We start from the raw sequence: 17,148 nt of genomic DNA on the forward strand, positions 1-17,148 counted from the left end.
ACACACACACACACACACGCACACACACAGCTTTGATTAATGTCTGCAACAGAGGTGATAGATCACAGTACAAATAATAATTAAATTTTATTTCATCCCACAACGATTCATCAGGTGGGAATTTTAATCACTTGGTTAAAGCTGTTTTAATTTGTATTTGATGACTTTTGCAAGTATTGCAGTAAAAGTACATAAGTATTATGAGCTTGATGTAGTTAAAGTATTGCAGTAAAAGTACATAAGTATTATGAGCTTGATGTAGTTAAAGTATTGCAGTAAACGTACATAAGTATTATGAGCTTGATGTAGTTAAAGTACTGCAGTAAAAGTACATAAGTATTATGAGCTTGATGTAGTTAAAGTATTGCAGTAAAAGTACATAAGTATTATGAGCTTGATGTAGTTAAAGTATTGCAGTAAAAGTAGTGGTTTGGTCCCTCTGACTGATATATTATTATATATGACATCATTAGATTATTAATAGTGAAGCATCAGTGTTAGAGCAGCATGTTACTGTTGTAGCTGCTGGAGGTGGAGCTAGTTTACACTACTTTATATACAGTTAGCTAGTTTAGTCCAGTGGTTCCCAACCTAGGGGTCGGGCCCCTCCAAAGGGTCAGCAGATAAATCTGAGGGGTGGTGAGATGATTAATGGGAGAGGAAAGAAGAAAAAACAAAGTTCTGATACACAAATCTGTTTTCAGTTTTTGGACTTTTTCTCTAATCTTTGATTTTTGCTGAAATATTGGATCATTTGAACATTTATTGAAATGAAAGCATGTGAGAAGTTTAGAGGGAAAAATCACTATTTGGTGCAGCTGTTAACAACTCATAGACATGTGAAATGTGACCCCGACTATACACTGCTTTTTGTAAGACGTCAAAAGCCAAAAAGGTTGGAAACCACTGGTTTCATCTTTAACAATGTGTTGTATTTTAAAAGCTTGTTATATTATCCATTGTGTCAAATCTTCATCTGAAAAGTAACTAAAGCTGTTAGCTAGTTAGCTAGTTTAGTCACTGGCATTTTTGGTTCAAACTTGAATTGACATTAAATTTAGTGCAAACATTCATGTTCCTTTAACGTTAACTTTAACGTCCGTTAACTTTAGTGATCCTCTGACTCTCTGTCTAGCGCCACTATCGAGTCAAAATTCTAAGTATTCTAATACTTTGGTTTATGACCAAACAATGATGATGTTTAGTGCTTATTGGCTAAATTTTGCATTGAAAAACGCTGAACTAAGATGGTGAACATGCCAACATGGTAAATATTATACCTGCTAAACATCAGCATGTTAACAGAGTCACTGTGAGAATATTAGCAAGGAAACTACAATCATACCAACCACTGCTATTGTTACATTTACTTCACCACAACTGCTAAAGATCACAAATTCATTTTTGGACCTCATTTTTTATCCAACTTACAGTTTGGTTTTAGTATAGTATATCAGAGCTGCGTAGCTGTAGACTTTAATTATTCAGCCATTTCTTGGATATAAATAGTCGCATTAAACAAGATTAACCCTTTTCTAGAGTTAGAATTATGATTAAAGCACATTATTAGCTGGGTAAAACCTTGGACTTTGTGACAGAGAGAGAAGACTGCTGTGGGGACAGAAATATTAGCATGAATCAGACAGCCTCCCACATTTTTCCCACAGCGGACATTTTGCATTTTCAAACACAGGTGTAAAGAATAACAATAGTAATGGCTGCTTTCTATTGAGATGTTTTACTGCGCACCAAAATATTACACAGCCATATTAATGTAATGAGTTACACCTGCGGTTCTGTACTTTCTGATCAACGTTCATGTTCTGACTGGAAACTGGTGCCTGTGTTTCCTCTCATGGATTACACTCTCTGATTGTGAGATGTCAGTTCTAGTTGGTGTTTTTTGCTGAAACTATTTCTGATATCATTCTCACCTGGAGCTGCTGGAAATATCAAGACACACACACAAAAAAACTGTGAACGTGTCCTTTAATGCAGATCTAGTCAGATTGTCTGCTGACTCTGACACCGATCTGACCTCCACCTTCTCCAAAGCTAATAATGGCCTCGGGATGTTACATCACATCCTGTTTTTCACCCTGAGCAAAATGTGCACACATACACAAAGAAGTGCCAGATTGTGTCAGAGAACAGTTGAATCACCACTTTTTCTGCAAGTTTTGGGACTGTATGAAAATTATTAGGGAGGGGAGGGGTTGTCAGAAAAGGGGAAGTTTGTGTACTTTTTTTCTTTTTGTTGAGAGGAAAACATCATTTAATATCCTGTTGACTTTTATTGTAACATAAATAACAAAAATCCAGCCCTGCAATATCATCTTCCTCTGCAGTATATCAAATTTTTCACTAAATATGTCTGAATAAAGATGCTATTTTTTTTTTCAAAACAATCTAATGTTGTTATTTGTTTATTTTTGTTTATTATTTGTTTATATAGATTTATTGTAAAAAAAGAAAAAAGGCGAAAAAATAAAAAACAGTAGTGACATTTAGTAGCTTTTGGATCAAAATGTTTGGTAAAGAGGACGCAGGATTTTGTTCTCTACCATAAATTTAATTTAGCTAATTTAATTGGTGGCTACATTAAAATTAACGTTATGTTAGCATCTTAAAGGGGATAGTTTAACATTTTGGGAGAAACACCGGCTGTGTCTCAAATCACGTACTTCTGTTAGTACACTTTCATGTAGTACACTGTGTTCACTATATATTTACTGGCGTAGTGCGTGAATTTCGACAGGGTAGTGTTGTCTGAAATCAAACACAGCCGTTGTGCACTTACCGGATATGATGATCGCAAAACAGCATTAGCTAGCGTTACCATTCGCGCTACCAAATCATTACAGACTGCTAAATTAACCTAAAAAACATACTGATGGCTTATATCCGACAACAGTATAGTGGTGCTTAGTGCTAAAAAACACATGTGTAACTTACATTTGTATAATGTGGCGATGTTCACCGTAGTACTTTGCCGCCATTTCCAGTTTGAAAAGTGGTCCCTCCCCTTCTACTATGTAGCCAAGATGGAGACCATTGAGGGCGAGAAGTGTCCATAGTTCCACACTCAACTTTTTGACCGTTTTGAGTGCACTGCGTTTTCCTGACTTCTCAGTGTGAACACACTTATGCACTCAAAATGTTAAGTGTAAGTATAGAAGTCTGTGATTTGAGACACAGCAACTGACTCGCTTTTTGCAGAGTTAGATTAGAAGATGATACCACTCTTATTACTGTTAAATTTGCTCATCTGCATCCCAGCATGCAAAGCGCTCCCGACTATAGGAGATGTTCAGTTGAAACTTGCAGCCTTGTAGTTGGATCGGATCGAGGTCGGATTCCCACCACAAAGGAACCGCTCCAGAGCTCATTTGGGACCAAACTGAGGCTGGTTTGTCTAAAGGGTGTTGGTATAGTTGTTTTGGTTCAAAACCACGTACGGATCTGCTATAATGAATTGCACCAAGAGGAAAAAATCACAGACTGTATACAAATATGGACGACGTGTCTCCACTTCCTGCCGTTATGCAAAAGTGAAGCAAAATATCTCCTGTCAGGGAGCGGCCATCTTGCTTGTGTGACATCATTTGCAGCCAGTCTGTGCAGTAGAGTCGGGCGGCGGGACGACGGCCCTCTCAGCGGTATCAACGCTTGACGGAGAGAGCGGCTCTCGCAGCTGTCAATCATGACGTCACACCCCCTTTTTATATCGTCAAATAACTAATTAAAAACAAACTTATCAGATAAACGAGCACTTGGACAAACATCAGTGTGATAAGAACAACCTAAAATGACAGAAAACATCTTTTGGAAAAAATAATTTAACGTGTACTTTGATTTTTTAGTTTGGCTCATGTCCCATCCACTAACATGGAGGGGGCGGGACTTATGACGTATACCGCAGCCAGCCACCAGGGGGCGATCAAGATGTTTTGGCTTCACTTTTGGGGAGCTGTCATGACGTCCATCTTCATATTCAGTCTATGAGGAAAATCAATCAGAGTCCCATTCAAACAGACTAAAAAAGTCTGAAAACATCCTTGAATTCAATGCAAATGAGGGAAACCTCAATGATTTTCAAGGCTTATATAAAGGTTTTAGCATCCAATGGGCAAAAAAACTTGCACCAATTTAATACTGAGGTATTAGGGAGGAGGGTGTTGTCATGGGAAATCTAAAGAAGATGTTAATAATAATGAGGAGGGTGTTAAGTCAAACAAAGTTAATCTTTCTCCACAAACCAATAATTTTCCTACAGTCCCTAAACACCTCTGCCACCACTGCAACTACTGCTGATGTTATTTTCTCTTCAATGCAAGACATCATTACGTACATAATTATCATTTGTATTAATCATCATTGCTTCTAATTAACAGTTGATTACCATTCATGCCACTAAAGCAGAGCAGAATTGAAGTCAAAACTTAATGGCTGCTTCCGTTACAGCTGAAGATAAAAAAGAGAGAGAGAGAGTGAGAGAGAGAGGGAGGGAGCGAGGGAGCGGCGACGGAGAGAGGAAGATGAGTTGTGAGTTGTCATAGAAACTGGAATAGCAGGGAATCCTGTGCTAACCTCACTGTGTCACTCTGTGTGTGTGTGTGTGTGTTAAAAAAAGCCCCCTGATCTACATGCTCGCTGTTGCTATGGCAACGCAGTTGAGCAATTTTCGCAGTTCCCGTTTAAAAACTACCAACCTACCTGCTGACTCTCCCTCTCTCCCTCTCTCTCTCTGTCCTTCTGTGTCTGTTAACCTCGCTCGCCCCTCGCTGCTCTGCCTGCTAGAGCTGTGAATTGTCCTCCTGATGTCCTGCACTGTATGACTGACACATGTGGGACATTTGAGGTGAATATTATGGGTAAAGAGACATCATCTGGTATTGATTATTCTATTTAACACTCTGTATATGGATCTCTGAAGAGCAGATGGGCTACAGTTTGAGTTCGGGGACAGTTCAGACGTAGAGGGCGTCTAAAATGTTTGCAGAGGGATTTGTCTGCAGAGCTGCACTGACAGGCTGCTCTCTATACCAGCAGGACCTGCTCACAATTAAAGGAACATACCACTGTTTTTATTTTTATTTTTTGCATTTAACTACAAATCTTGTATACTGTATGAAGGTGATTCTTAAAGGATAGGTTCACAATTTTTCAAGTCTGTTAGCTGCCCATATTAACAGTTGAAACAGATGTAGCTCGCTGTAATAATTCCTCCTGTTCATACTGGTGGTTAAAAGATCTTTTCTTACTGTGTTTTCAATGGAAGTGATGGGAGACAAAATCCACAGTCCTCGTGGAATAATTTGAAAAAAATCAGGTGAAGAATCTGGATTTGTTTTAGTTGTTTAAAGGTGAAATGTTGAATTTGCTCTTCAAAGAGGACATATTCTGCACATTTCCAGATCTATATTTATATTCTGGGGCTCTACTGGAATATCTTTGCATGATATTCAGTTAAAAACTCCTTATTTATCTTATACTGGTCCTTTATGCAGCCCCTCAGTTCAGCCTCTGTCTGAAACAGGCTGTTTTAGCTCCTGTCTCTTTAAGGCCCGCCTCCGGATGAGCCCACTCTGTTCTGATTGGTCAGCTTCAGGAAGCTTCCTCCGGCTCCGGAGGCTATGTAAACAAACTTATTAACAACAAACAGTAGTAGGTTTTCACTTCTTCAAAAACTAGAATTTGTAAACTTCTCAAATACATCCATACGTGTTTGAGCTCAAATGTGATCAGAAATATGAGAGCGGACAACGTGGAAAAACCTCAGCAACAAAGACTACAGAACGGACGGCTGTTTGTGAGCATGTGTGAACAATCTGATGTCATCATGAGGAGGAAGTCGAGGTAACTTTGCAACCAAAGCCTGACTTTTGACTTACAGGGAGCATATTTACATACGTTCACCTCAAGTTTTGAAACTTTGACCATGTTTAACATCCGACATCAGAACAGGATATAAACAACAGAAAATCATAAAAAGCAGAATATGTCCCCTTTAATGTGAAAATTTAAGATGTTTTGGTGCTGTATCCATCATAACTGTCATATCTGTCATGTAAGCTGATTTTTTTTTAATTCGTCATGTGGCCATCCTGGTTATTATAGTGGTCTAATGTCTTGTAAGCCCACATGGCTGGGCACCACTTGGTGTAGGATCCTCAAATAAACAAATTAATCAATCAAACCATGTTTGGTGCAAAAATATATTCAAAAGTTTATCTGAATATCTTCCAAAGTTGAAGTATTTTTAGTATAAAACTCTCTGTTAATGTTTCCTGTACAGTGACACCACACTAATGGCTTCAGCTGAGAGATGCAGTGACCCTGAAAGACACATTCCCATTGGTATTCACTAAATGGGTGGACGGCCAGGAACTTTCTGCATTATTTGAGTGAAGTGGAGATTTCTGGCACAACTTGACCAACGTCCAAGAATCATGGAGAAGGAAATGAATCAGAAGACTCCACTTGTAGTTGTTGTTTATACTAACTGTTGCTGGAGTTTTGACCTCGGTGTTATGTTAGTGGCCCATAAAGATTTATATAATTCATAGCTCAGCGGCCAACTTTGTTAACATACATGTAAGGTATGCCTGGATCCAATTATAAACTGCCCCTTTAAGGAAAACTTCACATTGTTTCAAGTCTGCCTTAAACCAACAGTCAGGAGCCCAAATTAACATTAGAACATGTTTCTCTTGCTGTAATCATTCCTCCTGTTCATACTGACCATTAGAAGATCCCTTCATAATGACCTTACAATGGAAGTGATGGAGGACAAAAGTTTATCTGAAGCTAATATGAAGCTTCAGCGTCCAAATGAGTCAAATCAAGTAGATATCTTTCAACGTTACAGTCTTTTTAGTGCCAAAGTTCCTCTTTTTGTTACTATACTTATAAGCTTCACATCAACTTTTAAATGACTGTGTGGACACACTGTGGATTTTGGCCTCCATCACTTCCATTGAAAGCACATTTGAAGGATCTTTTAATAGCCAGTATGAACAGGAGGAATGATTACAGCGAGGAAAACCTCTTTCACTGTTCATATGGACACCTGACTGTTGTTTTAAGACCGTTGTTAAAATTGTGAACCTATTTTTTAACAAGCAGTGTATTGAACACATCCTTTGTCCCAGTTCTATCTGTCTAAACCATTTTAAAATGCCCAAATCACTGCAACAACAGTTGCTTATTTTATAACAGGAATGTATTGGAAGCTTATATTTTTACCATGTTTGTGCCTCTGTAAGTTTATCTCAAAAGTCCAGTATCTTAAGTCAAGAGTTTTAAGGAATTTTTCTTTTCGGATCTGTGATCACGTTTGCTCTTGTGCATCAACAGCAGGTGCTTGTTGTGTAATATCATTTTTTATAAATGTCTTTTTTTTATTTCAAGTGAGCTATAAGCTGTCAAATCTCTGATGTCCTTGAAAGCACCAACAGAGAGTTTTCCAAACAGTCTCTGCTCTCTCCTGCATTAACACATGATAATAATTTGACTTTGCAATAAAAGTCAATATCCCCAAAACACTTTTTAGTCGCAGCAAGTGGATTTTCACAGCACGCTGAAATGAACTGAACCACCGGCTGTAATCGAGCAGCAGGACACAGAAAAGCGGCTCAATGAAATGAATCACTTCCTTTCGTTTACTAGAGTAAAAAGCTCATAATTGCGGCGATATTTAACATCTCTCTCAGCCTGTGGAGGGATCCTCTGTACACAGGACGACACGTCGGTCTTTGAAATGTCAGAGGACCAGATTAAAAGAAACTACAAACTCATTCATTTCCTTTTCCATCACCACTTACTTGCTATTCAGGGTAGAGTACATAGAGTATCCCAGCATGCACTGGGTCACCTCCCCACCAACACATTCATGTTCACACCTGAGACATTTACAAACCCTGTTTCTGTAAATCACAAGGCTCTGGTTTGTTTTTGTCTTATTTCTACTGTGTTTCCTTCATGTTTCATTATCATTATTCTTTATATAATTGATTCATTGTTCAGTTTATAAAGTGTAACAGCCAAAAAACACCACTAGTAAATTATTTAAGCTCATGAGATGATCAACACAACAGGAAAATGCTCTTAAACTCTTGTGGGCTCAGGCCTCTAAAAAGTATTCAAATGAAACAACCAGAAAAGGAAAAAATCACCATTTGAAGGAACTATTCACAACTTTTCACAAATTCACAGGTTTTAATGCACATTTACAGCACAGTACAGCCTCACAAAGCTGCTAGCATGGCTAAATGTTTCTTATTTCTTTTTTGTTTAACATATTAAACTTACTTAATGTCCTCATTCTGCATCGGTGTACTCTACTTTTTTCAGTTTCTGGCATGCCGGTGTGTTGTGACTCTGGTTGGACATCCTCTATAAAAGATATCAGTTGTTTGCTTTTCTTCATTTCACAGAAACAAGGCTGTGAGCTTCCTCTCCCTCCCTCTGCAATCAGCTCAGAGATGTCGGGTTTGATTTTTCAGCCTTCAAGTGTTTCTCTCGGCATCAGAAAACACCAGATTCACCAATCAGAAGCTTCCTGAATCACCTTCCTGCCATTTAAAACTCCTAAACGTAACTTTTCCTGCTGTGAGAAGGAAGATGGTTGATCACTGTAAACTCCATAGGTCAACATCCTGAAATAAAATGATTACTGACTCGAGATAAGGTTAGGATGAATCCCTGAAATCCTTCATCCAAGTCTGTTTAATTAGCCAACAAACACTTTTCCAGCCTGGAAGCAAAACAGACTGAAGCTAATCATCATCTGTTCTGAGGTTTTGAACTGAGAAGTGACAAAAGAAACCCACAGAAACGGCAAAAACTTCAAACTCGTTTTTCAATTTGAGGCTTTTCATGCATCAGTGCCTGGAATAAAAGCTCATTAAATCAGGTCTTTTTCACTGTTGGTTGATGGATTAACCTTCGAAATGAAGGTAAAGACAAAAGGCGAGCCAACTCTCTGACAGCTGTTCAAATATAAAGCTGCTGTGAAAGAGCTCGATTACACAGGAGTTCCTGAACGATGATTCAAATCATTTACAGTCGTCCGCAGACTAACTTCAGACTGTAGAAACTCTTACTGGGATTCAACAAAGTCTGATGGAGAAATGAGAGCAAAGAACAGTTCAGCAGAAGTTCAGGTCCGAAGCAGCCGACAAAGAAAAGTGAACACTGAATATTCAACTCTGTGTCCAACAAATACTGATGGATAATTATTTCATTTGTAAATTATTTTATTTATTTATGGATTGATTGGTTAATTGATTTGTAAACGTATTCATTTCTGTTTTTTAATTGCACAATTAGTTATTAATTAAAGAAATGCTTGATTAATATTTCCCTTTTGGTCCTCCATACAACCGAGAGCACTTATTATTAACCAACCTGAATTTGGAACATAAAGAAATCTAAATGGCACTTGTACCACACATTGAAACTTATACTCGGTGTTTACCAGACGGGCAGAGGTGAACAAAAAGATGCTACTGAGTTGTATTGTGGGAAATGTAGGATCCTCTGTTTTTGAGGCTTGATTCATACTAGGGACTATAAAAGTCAGGATATCTCCAGGACCATCTTTTTGTGAACCCACAAGTGTGATACTAAATTATTGTGGTACCCTTTCAAGCACAAAAAAGAAAAAAGAACACCTGTTTGGTACTGGGACTGTCTCCTCCACTGCGTCAAGACCATAGAGGGTATATAAAGTCTATAGTCGACACAGTCTCGGATGGCTCCCAAAATGTATTTTGAAGGCAATGTACCCTAACTCTTAATTATATTTGTTTTTTAATCGACTTAACGAAGACCAGAACATGTTCACAGACGTTTTGTTTTGTTTGTTTTTCCTACAATCACCCTTGTGCGTCTGTGGCCGACTAATAATAAATGGCTCCGTAGTGATTTTACTGTCATGATGTCAGATATCTATGTTAAAGAGGTGACCGTATGTAGAAATGCTGCCTGCAAGTCAAACGTCAGGGCTTCAGCCTGCTCTGAACACTGCGTTGGTGACGTTTTTGCCGACAAGCTCAGAATTTTTAACTTTGGGACCTCAGCTTCGAACCGAATGCACCATAAGTTCAGTTTGTTTTATCCTGTTTTTCCATGTTGTATTTCTGTAATTTTGCTTTCGTAGTCGATGTTGTACACACACATCTTGTCCGTCCTGGGAGAGGGATCCCTCCTCTGTTGCTCTTCCTGAGCTTTCTTCCATTTTTTTCCCAGTTAAGAGTTTTTCCTTATTTGAATCGAGGATCTAAGGACAAAGGATGTTGTGTTGCTGTACAGACTGTAAAGTCCCCTGATATTGGGCTGTACAAAAAAAAAACAGACTTGACTTGATTGATGATTCAGTGTTATAAAGGTTTGTTCAAACATGTAGTGAACAGCTGTCTTCAACCAAGATCAGCCAAGATAGATGTAATTTCCTCTGCTAAGAAAGTTGCTAAAGTTTTTACTCAAAATCCTAAAAGTAGCACCAAATACACATCGTTCTGACAAATTCTGGCCAGTTAAGAGTGATTTTCTTGCTTCAAACACCAAGAAACGCCAGCTGTTAGGAAATTAAAAGACACAATTTCTACCCATCTTCCTCTCGTCCATTCCTTCTTTCAGGCCAATCCTTAATTTTTCCATCCATCTTCACCTCTTTTTTTGTTCCTTTCCTCCCCTCATTCCTTCCTTCTTTCTCACTTCCTTTCTTTCAATCTACCCACCACATGGCTTCTACTCATCCTACATTTCAGACTCTTTCTGCCAGTCCTACTTTTCACAGTGAGGAAAAAATACCTCTGCGGTTAGCAATCATACCACATGCATCGGCTCCAGTTATCTTTACGCTTGTAAATGTGAATGGGTCCTTCAGGTAATACTCGTGGGAGCAGAAGCAGCTTTTGTGTTGCTCACAGCGGTTGATTTCCTCCAGTCTTCTCTGCAGAGCGGAGTGTTACACAACGTCTCCTCGGGTCTGTGCTCAAGTTTCCTTCAGGTCTGATCTGATTCGGGACGTTCAGCGTCCTGTTTGAAGCCAGCGTTCGTCCGATTCTGGCTTGAGATCATTGTCTTGTTTAAAGGTGAAATTCTTGTTCGGCTCGAGCAGCGGGAGGCTTCATCCTGAAATAACTCAGAGGTCACCATTCAGATCATTTCCCGTTTTTGTCCTGAGCAGAGCCGCTGTCCTCCTACACAGCCTGAACAGAACTGCAGCTACAATCTTCTGGAAATAAGACTGAAACTCTCAAAATGCTCCAGAAGACGTTCGCCCACATGGCTCTAGTGTTTCATCTCAGAGAACTAGTTTTAGATCTAGATTCAGTTAAAATTAGAGCTGCAACTCGAAGGATTATTGCCATTATCGATTCATCTGACAATTGTTTTTATGATATTAATTGTTTAATTAATTAAAAGCCCATATTTGTAAGCAGAAAAATAATCTTCTCTAATGTGAGGAAATTTTCTCTCTTTTTATATCGTAAATTGAATTTCTTCTCTTATAATAAGACAAAACAAATGTAGACAGAAAACAGTAAAACATTAATGCATTAACGCCAGAAATAAAAATTATGAAAATCTAATCAAGTAAAATTGATTTAAAAATAACAATAAAATAGAGTGCAATAAAAACTAGATAAAAATACACAAGAGGGGAGTTTTATCCGTCAAAGGGTCCAGAACTCACAAATAATCAATTTACAATGATATAAAACTGAGAAAAGTGTTATATTCTCATATTTTGGAAAGCAGGAAATGGCGATTGTGCCACAATTAAACTATTAATCGATTATCGACTCTTCAAATACTATATTTATTTCGTTGGCTATAGTTACATGTGATATGCCCGTTGCCTGCTTAATAACTTGCTAAATTAGCTTGGCTGCTAGCATAACTGTTACGTCCTCATTGTAACAGATATGACAAACGTAAATATGATCTCCAAAAACAACGTCATAAATACTGAAACTGTTGAACATAGTTGGCTAAATTGTAATTCTTGTCACTTGACATGGTTGACAGTTGTAATCTGTTTTCAGTTCGCTTCGGGCTTCGCAATGTTTGTTGTGTATCCAGGCATCGGTAGGTTTAGGAATAAAATCTGGTGTAAGTGGAAGAGAAGTTGTCAAAGTATGTGTGTGGAAGCGACTTTGTTTTTGGTGTTACAGGCACAGTGAGCATTTATGCAGGAGAGAGACCCTGAATGATTTGTTCTCTACAGTTAAAGAGAAGTTATGCTGACGTCTTGTAATAAAATCCTGTAAGACGTGTGTTAGACCCACAACAAGGACATCAAGAATTCCACAATAGAAATGAGATGGTAAACCACTTCTTAGATACATTTTGATATTTGAAAAATTACATTTTTAACTCTAACTTTTTAAAAAATTTTCTTAATTGTAGGAAAAATGATGAAAAGCTGAAATGTCCTCTTGCATAATTCAGAAAGACTGGATGTTCCTTGATAGTGAGAAGAGCGTCTGTGTTGCCAGATGACAATGATCACAGTCTGACTGTTGTACTCATGAGGTGATCAGAATGAAAAAATCAGCTTCACGTCCAAAAATGCAAATTGTGTATTTGATGCACAAAAAGTGAGAGTGAGAGAAAAAACGAAACATGAAGGAGTTTAACTTTTTGAGGAGCGTTGACTTTGTTCCCAACTAATAACAACAAGACTATTCTATAAACTAAAATAGGTTGTAGATATTACTGGAGTAATGACAAGATACCATCATTATATAAAATATAATATATATTGTGTGCAAATTATTTCATGTTTTAGCCACTTTTCTACGGATTTTGACAAAAATACAATACCAAGATGTCCCGTAGAAACTGCTACAGATCCAAATTTAGATACCGAAATGCAGTTGAAACAAAGGATATATAATTTAAACCACTACACTTTTCCAACAAAAGTAGCCCATGTTTTAACTTGCTAATCACCAAAACACCAGCTGACAGAACTGTGCTGTTATCAAATGCTCCAACAATAAACTTTAAACTTTAAAAAGAACAGAAAGCTAAATCCATAAAGCCTGTTTAACCGTTTATGATTTTGTCAGATTCAGACACAAAATTTTATTTGCTACTGTTGTGCTGCGAACGTCTGTGTCTGGATGTTTTATTTTCACTCTTCTACTCATAAAAGGCTACTTCTAGAAAGAGGGGCTATTCTCCTATCTCTTTCCTGACCTCCAAAATCTTAATACCATAGTAATGAAATAACATATGCATCAATTCACTACTGGAAGCAGTTAAGCAACTTAAGCTCTCTAGCTCCTCTGACCCCAATTTATGGAAACCTTTCATTTGCAGCATCCACGTTAGATGTCGCTTTTAAAATTTGAGAAAATGCCAGAATTCAGACATTTCTAGATTCATACATTGACAGAGATTTTGCTTCATTTCAACAACTAGCTGACAAATTCAAAGTTATCCAGATCTAACTTCTTCAGATACCTTCGGATAAGAGACAATGTTCGGAAGTTCATACCATCTTATGAGACTATAACCGACTCCACACTTAGATCCACTGTCAGACTCTCACCAAATACTCCTCGCCGGGTATCCAACCTTTATACGGCTTTGCAGGATGAAACGGTGGACACTTCCCGCGTAAGAGAGAAATGGGGAAAAGATCTCAATATCCAGATTGCAGAGGAACAATGGAATTATAGTTTAACACAGATGAATGAATGCTCTATTAATGTCAGGCACTGTCTAATGCAAATTAAAATTGTACATAGATTACACCCCTCCAAATCTGTGATAAATAAATGGTTCCCCTTTGTTTCCTCTCTATGGGACCAGTACCAGTCTAATGAGGCGACTATAGTACACTGTTATATAATGTGTCCTAAGATCCAGAAGCACTGATGCTACATTTTCCATATAATTTTGGAAATTCTTGACTCAAGAATTCAGCCTGAGCCGCAAACCATTATTTTTAATACCTCAGAGACTTTAAACAACCTCACACTGGCTCATAGATGACTTATCAACTATTGTTTTATGTCAGCTAAGAAATGCTTGGTGATGTTGTGGAAAGGTAAAGACATTCCTAATGTGGCTTGATGATCTTGTCAATACTCTTGAGGTGGAGAGGATTAAATATATTAGAAGTGATTAGGTGAATCTATTCGACGCCATCTGCCAAACTCTCATTCAATATTTGGAGAAGACAACAAACAGAGTCTAATGCTATTTACATATTTTTGTTACCACCATAATGCAGGATCCTTTGGTTTTGTTTTGGGTGTCTAGGCTGGGTGGGTTGGGAGGTTTTTTTTTGTTTTTTAAGTCTTTTTTTTTCTACAATTCTTAAGAGGAGAATGGTGTCTGTATTAGATTTGTATATTCACAAATTATCTTTATGTTGTATTTGTATCAATAACTTTGGATATTCGTCAATGATTTGTGCATAATGGGCTCCACTCCCATAAAAAATGATTAAACAAAAAAAAATTGATGCACAAAAGCTAATTAGTTAACACTGGGGAAAAATTGGGACATAATAACTACTTGGATACTGTTGGGAAATAATTGTGGTCATGGTTAAAGGGGACATATTGTGCTTTTAGTTTTAATTTTCTGTTATTTATATCCTGTTATGATGTCAGGTGTCAGAAACATGGTCAGAGTTTATGAAACTTGAGGTGAACGTATGTAAAAATGATCCCTGCAAGTCAAAAACCAGGGCTTTATGTTTCAATGTGTTGTCCACTCTCATATTTCAGATCTGATTCAGCTCCAACATGTACGGATGGATTTGAGAAGTTGACATTTGGAGTAAAGAACAAGAAAAAGAAGTGAAATCCTGCTACTATAGTTTGTTCACGTAGCCTCCAGAGCTGGAGGAAGCTTCCTGAAGCTGACCAATCAGAACAGAGTGGGCTCATCAGGAGGCGGGGCCTTAAAGAGACAGGAGCTAAAACGGCCTGTTTCAGACAGAGGCTGAACTGAGAGGCTGCATAAAGGACCAATAGAAGATAAATAAGGAGTTTTTAACTGGAAATCATGCAAAGATATTCCAGTAGAGCCCCAGAATAAAAATGTAAACATGGAAATGTGCAGACTAGGTCCCCTTTAAAGGAAAACAATATTGACTCTTGGACGAAAACAAGTAAAGAAACCAATCTGCTGTGACAAATTCACAGGCTTTGTTAGACAAATAATCAAGATGCAATTCCATCTTTGCCTCTAACAGAAAATAGTCGTAACTCTCATGGTCATAAAAGGCCCTTGTCAGGTAAACGTAGGTTGTTTTGGACATTTGAACAAATGACTAATGCTATTGTTTTTCTGGTGAGAGCAAACGATGGACAAGTTTAAGCGAAAATTCAGGGGATCACCAGAGTCATTAAGATTCAGCCTCTGGGACTCCTGAAGATCTGCACCACATTTCACAGCGTCTACTGTTGACGTTGACGGAGTATTTCAGCTGCTGCTGACGTACTTCTTTCACTGTGTGCCCATGAGAACATGATGTAAGAGCTATTTAATCACGTTCCAATGGAGGAAGAAAAGCAGATTCACCTCTTTAAGCCAGCAAAGAGATTCAAGGTTGGTGTTTTGTGGCGAGTATGTCAGCCAGCTGGAAGTCATTTGTACTACTGAAAGACTGAGATATAAAAAGACTTCAAGGACCTTTAATATCCCTGGAACATAGTGAAGGACTAAATGAAGGAGTGAAGGATCCAGCAGAACTATGTCATCATTTAGATGTTTATCAGAACCTTGGATGCTTAAGGGACCATACTGCTGTTTTAGGCCAACTTAAAATCATGTATAGCACTGGAGCTACCAGGTTTAAACTAAACTGGCTGGAAAAAATACTGATACCAAACTAAATGGTTCCTAACTGACTTGTTCTTAAATGAGTGTTTAAGCTAAATAATCTGGAGCCAGTTGCAGTCACTGTTCATATATTCCAATTTACTGAGAGCAGATTTACACGTCACTAAATTAAAAGTGGTTGCACCACACAAGCTAGTTGTTATGTAGAGATGAGTTGTTACTAAATGTTTACAGCTACTAATTGCCAGGTGGAACTGCTAGCTGAGTGAACTGACAATGCTAATGTTAGCTTGCTAATATCTGAGCTGTTTAGATTGAAGAGTAAAGAGGTAACTTGGAATATGCTTGACATATCTGACCTGACACTTTACACTTCACACAAAAAACACACCAAACCTCCAATTACAAAACCAATAACATTAGATTAAATGTCCAAATAATGTTAGCTTAGCATAATCTGATATTTGCCTCTCACTGTCAATTGCATGAATACTACTAATTCTAAAACACATATTTATCGAGGTGTGCAAATAGAAATAAAACAAAATCAGACCTACCTTTACATAGAATTGGCATTTAAATTTATTTTATCTTTTGGCACCTAAAACTGTTATTTTTGGAAGTTATGTTACAGCTTGTGATGCTAACAGTGACTTCCTGTTAGCTGGCTGCTCCTTCTTGAACGGTACTTCAGATGTTTCCCAGCTGATTTACACATTACTACAGTGTTCACTAGATAAGACATTTCTTATGTTTTAATGGTGCAACCTGATTTAGTAAATCACTGGTTTGAGACTAGTTAGTCGTTACTAAGAACTTAGGAGGGACTTTATGCACAAACTTAGTGATTCATTTACACATTAAATGACACTAAACTGACTCTAAATTAAGTAGTCCTTAACCAATTGATTAGAAAATAACCAGCTCTAATTTGAACTGGTTCAACTTTAAAAATATGGATTGTGTTGATTGTAAATCAATCACGTTTGTATGTAAAGTTCCTCCTAAAATTCTATTAGCTACTACCAACTACTAGCTAGTTTCAGACTAGTGATTTACTAAATTTTGTTGCACCATTTAAACTTCAGGAATATCTCAGCTTGTAACAACTTGGGTAATGTGTAAATTGGTTGAACATTTGTCTTTGCACAACATGTAAAATGTCTACATCATGAGAATCAAGCCATTACAATGTACACAAAGGTTATTTTAGAGTAAAATAACCGGGCTAGCCAGCATTTATATTTTTAGTAATGTCATCCTAAAAATATAGACACTTAAATTATATTTTAATCTTGCTGCATTTCCAGAAAAAAAAACAAAACA

At 37.6% G+C, this 17,148-nt stretch overlaps 1 protein-coding gene across 5 annotated transcripts in view; it reads right to left on the bottom strand.

Annotated features, from left to right (window-relative positions):
• shank3b (SH3 and multiple ankyrin repeat domains 3b) overlaps positions 1-17,148 on the bottom strand; it is a 53,931-nt gene that overhangs the window by 35,099 nt on the left and 1,684 nt on the right. The gene's annotated exons all lie outside the window — the stretch shown is intronic.

This window comes from Thunnus thynnus, chromosome 23, assembly GCF_963924715.1.
Source record: "Thunnus thynnus chromosome 23, fThuThy2.1, whole genome shotgun sequence".
NCBI lineage: Eukaryota > Metazoa > Chordata > Actinopteri > Scombriformes > Scombridae > Thunnus > Thunnus thynnus.